A 9,887-nucleotide genomic window follows, 5' to 3' on the forward strand; every position below is an offset into this window, starting at 1 on the left:
TTTCTTTAAATGTCAGTTCTGTGGCTCTATGCAGCCAGATGACAAAACACCTGGCTAACTCAGTTAACAAATTACAAAAACCTTAATTTATTTTTTTGGTTATTCTATAAACCTATTGATTCTTTTTTTTTTTTTTTTTTTTTTTTTTTTACTTTTCAACCAGTTACAGCTAACATGTTCAACTGAATCTATATTTCTGTACCATATGACAGTACAAAACAATGTCCATTCTTTGGGAAATAGAACAGGTTGTTTTCTCAAAATTCTTCTGTAAAATGATAGCATAAATAAGGTTCTATTCTGCCCACTTCCTGTTGCTAATCCAGTAACTAATAAAAGGAAAACAATTTTCAAATTCCAATTTAAGGAAACTGTATGGTACGAAGGCTTGAAAAGAATTTCTGCTTCCAGAGGCAGCACTCTTTCCCCAAAATGTTTTCTATTGGCCCAGATCATCTGTTTCATTTTGCAATCAACTGGACTCTCATTCAAAAAAGGGCATAACTGGGGTGCCTGGCTGGCTCAGTCAGTGGCGCATGTGACTCCTGATCTTGGGGTTGTGGGTAGAAATTAGTTAAAATTAAATCTTAACAAAAATATTATTTTAAAAAGTGCATAACCACAGTAGGACAATTCACAAAAGAGGAAATTAAAATGGCAAATAAATGGAAAAAAAGTTTAGGAATCTAAAATTTGTAGCTTACAACAGTAATGAAATTCAGGGGAGCCTGGGTGGCTCAGTTGGTTGAGCATCTGACTCTCAGGTTTAGCTCAGATCATGATCTCATGGTTTCATGAGTTTGAGCCCCATGTTGGACTCTATACTGATGGTGTAGAGCCTGCTTAGGATTCTCTCTCTCCCTCTCTCTCTACCCATCCCCTGCTCACACTGTCTTTGTCTCTCTCAAAATAAATAAATAAAACTTTTTTAAATTAAAAAAAAAAAAGTAATGAAATTTATTTCTTCCTTATTAATTCAACAAAGATCAAGAATTCAGTGCATATAAGGGCACCTTAATGACTCAGTTGGTTAAGTGTCTAATTCTTCATTTCAGCTCAGGTCATGATCTCAGAGTTTGTGAGATGGAGCCCCACCTTGGACTCTGTGCTGGGCATGGAACCTCCTTGGAATTCTCTCTCTCCCTCTCTCTTGGCCCTCCCCCCATCAAAATAAATAAATAAACATTTAAAAAGTAATAATTCAGTGCATTTAAAGCTGGTTCTCTCAATCCGTTTCCTGGAGTATAAACTTCTACATAGTTCCAGGACAGTATTCTGGTCATCTCTATCTAGAACCTTTATTTTTTAAGTTTGTATTTATTTCTTTCAGTAATTTCTACACCTAAATGGGGCTTGAACTCATGACCCCCAGATCAAGAGTCGTATGTTCTTCCGACAGACCCAGGCAGGCAGCCCTTTATCTAGAGCCTTTAATATGTTCTTATTCTTCAAGAATTCCTTTCTCCTCTAGCATCTAAGGAAATAATCAGAAATTAGAACAAAATGTGCATAAGGATGTTCAATAATTTGGAAACGACTCAATGACCAGTATTAGGGAAGCACGTAAAATTTTGATATATATGGTCAATACAGTATTTTATACTCATTTAATATTATGTTTGCTTATAATTTTTAATAGGGAAATTTATTTTAATATTAATGGGGAAAAGGGTTATACCCTTGTACATATATATAAGAAAAAAAAACACATAAAGACACAATTATTACATCTCAGAAGTAGGGTTAAGATAATTTGTTTCCTCTGCTTCACAATTTCTTGTACTTTCTAGAATATCTTCAGTGAGCATCTAATTATCTCCAAAAACAAATGATTTTTAAAACTTCTATTGAAATGGAAAGTATTTGGATTAGAATGCATATAATATGATTTGACAAATTTGCACTTGTATGTGAATGCCTCTCTTAGAATTTGGAGGGATAATTATAATTTAAAAAATATTTATTAACCCAAATGAATTGGTTTTATAAAATAAGAGGGAAAAAAAGTAGAACGGTTTGTGGGAACCTACTTACAATTTAATTTTCCAGGGAACACTCATCAAGCCAGCCTCCAAAACTTCCTAAACTTCCCACTTACCAGTTTCTCTGAAGCCTCACAGTAATAACTGTGTTGCCTAGTGAAAGCAGAACCGAAGAGGCGGTTACTCTTTACACCTGGTCCTTGATAAATTTCCTGTTTGTGGATAAAAAAAACTGCATACACTATTTCTAATGATTTATCTGATTGGTATACATGGCCCGGGTATACTGTTTTCAGTTTCTGAGTTGCGTGAAGGCAAGATGGATAAACCTTAGATGCCAGGTTCATTCTCCCCCTCACCCCTTATTAGCCTGTATTGTATATAAGCCACACAGACTTTTACCCATTATTTCTGAGGATAATCACAAACAATAATTATCAAAAGATAAGAAAGTATTAGAAAAATTAACAGCAAGATGAACCACAAGAAGAAAACTATTATATTAAGAGAAAATGTCATAAATGAGTAAATATTACCTCCATTTCCTATAGCAATGCTTCCACAGAAGGAAAAACAAACTCTCCTAGGATAGAGAACTCTAACATCTTATTATTTAGTTATAATTTATGGAATGCCTAGCAAGTCAATTTTATTATTTTTTTTTTAATGTTAATTTTGAGAGAGAGAGAAAGAGCGCACCTGCAAGCAAGGGAGTTGGGGAGGGGCAGAGAGTGAGGAGGACAGAGGATCTGAAGCAGGCTCCATGCTGACAGCAGAGAGCCTGATGTGGGGCTCGAACTCATCAGCCATGAGATCATGACCTGAACCGAAGTTGGACACCTAATTGACTCATCCACCCAGGCACTTCTAGCAAGTGAATTTTATATACAGTACTGCTGTTACAACTTATACATGACTTTTAGAAATACAGGTGTCCATGTTTGTGCAGTTCAATGAAGTAAGAGTGAAACCAGGAGATGGGTGTAAAATACCTGCGGAATAGAATTTATATGAATAAACTTCAGTATAGCTAGCGTCTCAACTGCATGAATCTAAAGAGTAGAAATTAGGATTTTTTTTAATATTAATTCATTTTTGAGAGACAGAGATAACAGAGTCTCGGGGCAGGGAGGTGGGGGGGTGGGCAGAGAGATAGGAAGACAGAATCTGAAGCAGGCTCCAGGCTCTGAGCTGTCAGCACAAAGCCCTATACGGGGCTTGAACTCACTGACCGAGAGATCATGACCTGAGCCGAAGTCGGACACTCAACCAACTGAGCCGCCCAGGTGCCCCAGAAATTAGGATTTTTTACAGATACTTCCTTTTTTACAGCATTAATATTACAAAGAAGTGTGGAGATACTGACCAGCAAACATCAGCATAATAATATTTTCTTGAAATGCTAGCTAAACATACTATCTTGGTGCACAGGATAGCACTAGTATTGTAAATGTGTAAGGATAACTCAGAATGAAGCCAAATGAGCTGAAAAATAAGAAACACAAAAGAGCAATAGGAAAATCAAATTTATATTTTCACCCTTCAGGTAACAAGTAAATCTTAATTTCATTATGTCCGTAGCGTTTTCATGAATAGGCACAGGTTATTTTGTCTTTATGGATATATAAATTTCATTTGAAAAGAAGAGAATTAAAAATCAGGATATCCAGTTAAAGTTGAATTTCAAAAACAAACACAACAAATCCTGTTTAGTGTAAGTATGTTGCCAATATTGCATTGGGCATACTTATACTAAAAAATCATTTGTTACAGAGAACAAACTGAGGGTAGATGGGGGGCTGGGGGAGAGGGGGAAATGGGTGATGGGCACTGAGGAGAGCACTTGTTGGGATGAGCACTGGGTGTTGTATGTAAGCCAATTTGACAATAAATTATATTCATTAAAAAATCATTTGTTGTTTGTCTAAAATTCAAATTTAACTGTGTATTCTCTATTCCTCTGGCAACCCTAGGTATAGTAAAAATACATTCTAAATAAAGAATGCTTTCCTTTTTTTAATGAAACTCCTTATAATCTTCCTTAGGACAAAAACCCATGCAAATGTATTACTCCTACAGGACATACATTTATCTGTGCTTAAAAAAAGAAAAACAGACAATCATTAGGTTTTAAAGCTTTCTATACTGACAAACTAGTTCCTTCGTAAAAATAACCCTAAAATTTAACTTGAAAAATACGGTGGGAATAAATAAAATTATTAAATTATTTGTATTTTGTAGTTACTACATTAAGGACAATAATAATGAATAAATAAATCATTTTAAATTGAAGAACTAAAAAATAGGTCTAGGCTGCAAATAAAACATTGCTAAGAATAAATTTTTGGTAATTTGAAGTGAAACTGTCAAACTTTCAAAATTTAATCTGATGCTTCTATATGTGAAAAAAAATTGAGCTAGATATGTTTTCTTAGATTTTAATTAACTATGAAAGAAATAAAAACTTTCATTCTAAGAAACTATACTTTAAAGGGATATTCCTGAGGAACAGCTTTCTATATAACTTACGATTATGAGGTCAGCATTTTTCTAAGCTACAATCTGCCACTGACTGACGTGCAATGAAACATATGTTGCCTTTCATTCTTCATTTTTAAAAAATTACATACCAATATTGATTTCTTAGGTTTGACAAATATACCATAGTAATGTAAAATGCTAACAATAGGGAAAACTACCAGAACTCACTGTACTATTTTTACAATTTTTATATAAATGTAAAACTATTTCAAAATGAAAAGTTTACTTTAAAAAATGAAGTTAAAAGAATGATGCACTGCTTTTGGACTATAATAAAGGTAGTTCCAAAACAGCTTCACAGATATAAATCCCATTTCTTTGCAACAGAGACCACTAGCATACCCCTCTTATGAAACTAAAATTTTCTCTGCAAAACAACAGATGGAATTTTAAGAATGGAACACTTCACCGATTCTGATTTTCCTGGATATACATACTAAAACACTCAAGTGAACATGTCACTAAGCAAAGTATATTCACGTTTAATAATTACACCATATACTAAATAAATTATATCATATGCTTTCTACAAAGTGCATGCAACTGAAGAATATATGATGTTGTGTTGCCAAAATATTTACAAGGTTGTTTTACTGCTCTCTCTTCATTACTATCACAACATTTCATTGTGATAATGAACTAAAATCTGTCACTAGTAAAGGCATAGGAAATAAAATATATGTGTACCTTACTCAAAACTACTACAGTTTTAAGCAAAATAGTTATTTATTAGGAGAAAGAACAAAATTTAATCTGCATCACAGTATAAAAAGTACTGAATTGTCACCCACAAGAATTTTATTCTCTTAAAAGTTTTGGGAAAGATATAATTTAATGTTACTAAAATGATTATCTTCCCCAAAATAGAAACTTTACTTTTTAAAATAGAAACTCTATATATCTCTAGACAAATTCTGTTAAAGAGTATATTTATAACTTAATATTTTTAAAACATCACTAAATTAATGTGATTATCTTTTAAATGCATTTCCACCTGCCACCAGGTTCCCCTCCCTTACAAAGGCCATTGTTTGTTAAATTGAAAGGGGAAAGAAACTACTTATGCAAAGAAAAAAAAAGCCAAAATAAGGGATAGGTATGTAGGAGAGAAATGAAGCATTGATCAGTGTAGAAGAATGAGCACAAAACTTCCTGAAATGATAGGAAACCTGATGATAGGGTACCTGCATAATTAGGGACATTAAATTGGGTGCAAAATTGCACAGTACAAGTCCTTTACTTTCAGTTGAACTACACAATCATCTGAACTCTAGGGGGGAAAACATCTACTTTCTTCCTTCTATGTCATTGCTTAAAATGGAGTGGCTAAAAACTTAAAGCTTGAAGGATCAGTTGCCTCAAAGATATAAAGATAACCCTGGGTGAATTATTGAGTTTTCTTTTTTTTTTTCAACATTCACATAGAGTACAGAGTGAAATGAGCATAATGTAAATCAACTCATTGTTTGGGCCCTTTCAAATTAGTTGCCAAAAGAAAAGTGAAAACTTGATAAGCAGGCTCCAATTTCTATGTGTTGATTTAGAAATCTTAAAGCTTGTGGGAGCTTAATTCATTTAAAGAAAGAAATGTAAAGGGAAGAAAAGTAAACAAGGAAAATGCTATGCAATGAAACACTGATGAGAATGGGGCATAAAGTCTTTTCTGGAAAAAAAAAACAATAAAGAGTTCCATTGTGCTTTTAAATTACAAATTTAGATTTCTTTGATTTAGGTTGAGTCTAATTTCCCTTTGAGCATCAAAACGTCATCACCATTTAAATATTCAAGTGTTAATGCTGTTTCATAATACCTTGGGGGGAGATTAAAAATCTTAAAAAATTAAGTCCACATTTTCTAATAGTAGATGGCTATTTTTGAATAAAGCAGCAAAGGTATTTTTCTCTTTTAACCTACCCCTCTGTGAAAAGTCCATTTCTGAATTTGCAAACTAGGTAGGTTCAGAAAACTGATTGTGGCAGCTCCCAGTCTTGACCCTTTTTCTCAGGATTGAAGCAAAAAAAAGCCTAATTCACTAAAATAAGCGAAGAGAAAAGGCAAAACTAAGTTCAGATATTCAGAGACAAATCCCAGGTGGTGCCTCTTCCCTTTTTCCAGGAAAATGTGGCCCCAGCTTTCAGTAATGTGTATGCTGTCTCAATAGGAATGCATATTTAATCAACAAAGCAATATTTTCTAACCCTCAAATATAAGATCTTTAGAAAAGTTTTTTAAATTATTTTTAAACCACAAACTTAAATGGAAAAATGTAACGACAAACTGCTTTGCAGGAGGAAGAAAGGTGAGAGCAGGGAAGAACTATCATCTGCACCGAGATCTGAAAGACACTTGTAGCTTACTTGAGAAGCTTCATTTAGCAGAGAGCGTACCGGGGACATTCTGTTCCTGGTGGCAGCGCAGTGGGAATCCCCACTCCAACAACCCATGAAATGTTACTGCATAATTATTCACCTTCTGAGGCCCAGTAGAACTTATCAGTAAAGAAAGAAATTTAATTTAAACTCACCCCTCTGTGCTAAAGAATGACTGGGACGTGAGATCAAAGCGCGAAGCTCTGTCCTCCAGTGGTTTGCAACACCTAGGCACAATAGGGTGAGAGAACACGGCATTCCAGCGCTTCCCGGCTTTCCGGACCCCGGAGAGAGGGGTGGGGGGCGGGGGCTCGAGTCACCGGCTACTCTGAGGGAGGCGGGTGGTGGCGGATACAGAGGTGGTCGCGGCAAGTATATCCTGGAGCTTCTGGCGATCAGAATTTTTATTTCGGGGGGCTGCAGGGGCTTGGCACTCGAGGCCCTCACGGCAGACCTGATAGGTCATTCCCCTGCCTTACTCGACTCGCTACGGGGATAGGCGTCAATAGAGCTCCTGGATTTAGCCGCTGGCGCGACAAGGATGGAGCCCTATCGTGCGCAGGTGTGCTGCCCTGAGAACTCCCTGGACGCAAGCGTGGTGCAGCAGCATCACAGGGTGCCTCAAACGCATATAGACGGTGCACGCATAACCATCAATAAGCGCCAAATTTAATCCTTGGCGTACCTCCATAGTACAAAGCGTAGCCCATGAATCCAAACCTGTACAATGAACTTCCAAGACGAGAGGGACTAAGTCCTAGAGAAGCCTAGGAGAGCAGCGGGAAAGACGCTTAGGAGCCAGCTCCTCAGGCTGCCCAGGGAGAGGCAGGAACATTCTCCAGTAAAGACCTTTTAAAGGGTGCCCTTGTCCTCCCCTTACTTCAAGTGTCACCCAAATATGGGCCCCGGAGAATGTTGCTAGCGCTCCCCAAATACCTAGGAGCCAAAGGGTCAAGAGGCAAGGTGGGAGAAGAAAGCCCAAGAGAAGTTGCTGGGTTTTAGCACAAGGCGGTAAGGAAAAGTTGAGTATTGTTCAACAGGTACAATGATTCATATTCTCTCTCTCTCTCTCTCTCTCTCTCTCTCTCTCTCTCACGCACACACACACACACACACACACACACCTTCGTTCTCTCCCTCTCTCTCTCCCCATCTATAAAATGCTCCCCTAAGTAGTCACTGAGGTGGCTATACTGTTCTTTGATTCCCAAAATCAAAAAGAGCAGTTTTTTCACAGCCAATCAGACTTGATTTTTGCTTCCTTGATGACAGCAGTGTGGTTAAAGGTGCGGAAGTTCCCTGATTTGAGTGTGGCAAACCAATAATAAAATGACAAGACTAAAACTTCCCGCCGACGGAGGACGCTGTACTTTGTGGAACGCCGCGAGGGATGGGGGCGGGCGCGAGTGAATGCAGCAGTCTGGCCAGAAAAGAATACTGGGGGTGAAGGAGGGCAGGGAGTCGTCGCTAAGAGAAATCCAAACAAGTTTGGGGAGAACGACCTAGTCGCGTCCATGCCGGGGAAGGCGCGGGTGGCACTAGCAGGATGCAGTGCAGGGCGTGCCACTCCGGGACAGGGTGGGACAGAGAGGCCCGAGGTCCAGGCGCTCGAGGGGACAGAGAGGTCCAGGCGCTCGAGGATGCTGAGAGTTTGGAGAGCAAGGAAAGAAGGGAAACCCCCAACCCTCTCCGGCCCTGTGTCTTTGGAGAGCCAGGAGGTGAGCTCCGGGAAGCCTCACCACCGCGATCCCCACGGGCTCGAGCAGGGCCGGAGTCTCTGGGAAGCTCAGGCCCGGTCCCGCCCGCAACGCAGGCGCCAGGCGCGCTGCAGAGCGAGCGCGGGCGCATGGTGGCGCTCGCCGTCCGCGCAGCCAGCGGAGGCGCCCGCGACGCCTTTGTGTGCCCCGACGCTAGGTGGGCGGCTCCGGCAGGCAGCACTTAGGGGGACAGCGGGCGGGCGCCCGGGCTCGCGGGAAGATCCCAGACCGCGGCCCCACCCTTCGCTGCAGTCCCCGAGTGGAAGACGTGGCCAGCCCGATCGGAATTCTTCCCTGGAGGTCTCGGAGTGTCTTTCTGAGGAGCAGCCGGCACGTCAAGCAGCAGAGAGAGGAAAGAGGAAGTAGAGTTTAGAAAGGCTGAGAAATTCTCCGGGGCTCAAACCTCCCCGTGAATTCACCGAATATGAGTATTAGGGAAACTTTGGGCAGCCCAGACCTCAGCTAAGAGCCCTGCAAGGGAAGCACAGGGCGCCTCCGCCGTTCCCTCCCGCGCAGCAAGAAGTGCTTGCCTGAGAAGCAAAGTTAGGGAGTGGGCTTAAAGGAAGCCCCCCTAGATGGGCTCGAAAGAATTGCTTTAGAACAGCAGTGAAAAGCGGCAGCTTTGAGCGGGCGCTTTATTCCTGGCTCTCAGTCACTGCAGGCTCTCCTCGCTGTCCCTAGAGCTCTGGAAGCCCCGACTGTCCTTAGGAACCAAAGCTAAATATATAAGGCTGCTTCCTCACTGCCAGGAGACTCCGCAGAAAATTAAATTAAATTAAACACGCGCCTAGGGACCAAAGAAAATAGATTTCCCCCCTCCCCCACGCTACAGCAAATCAACACTTTTGCGCACCGGGAATGCAGCGAACCTAAAGAGATGGCCACTGACGCGCATCCCCTGAAACCGCTGCGATTGGAGCCCAGGACAGCGAGGAATTACCGGCTTTCCTTTAATCCGGAAGTAGGGAATAAATAGGGCGTAAGGAAATTCTGAATCTTATTTTTAAACAACAGCAACAATTGTATAACAAGCAAAGTCCTCAAAAAATGCCGCCCAGAACCATAGTCCTAACTTGAAAATGAGTACACCATTACTCCACACCCCACTCCTTTTGATTCCTTACTTAACACGATTTTCTTTAAATACAGTGATAGAATTAATCTGCTGGCCTATGTTTGAAAGAAAGAAAGAGAAAGAAAGAAAGAAAGAAAGAAAGAAAGAAAGAAAGAAAGAAAGA

The sequence above is a fragment of the Panthera uncia genome, chromosome A2 (genome assembly GCF_023721935.1).
Source record: "Panthera uncia isolate 11264 chromosome A2, Puncia_PCG_1.0, whole genome shotgun sequence".
Classification (NCBI taxonomy): Eukaryota; Metazoa; Chordata; class Mammalia; order Carnivora; family Felidae; genus Panthera; species Panthera uncia.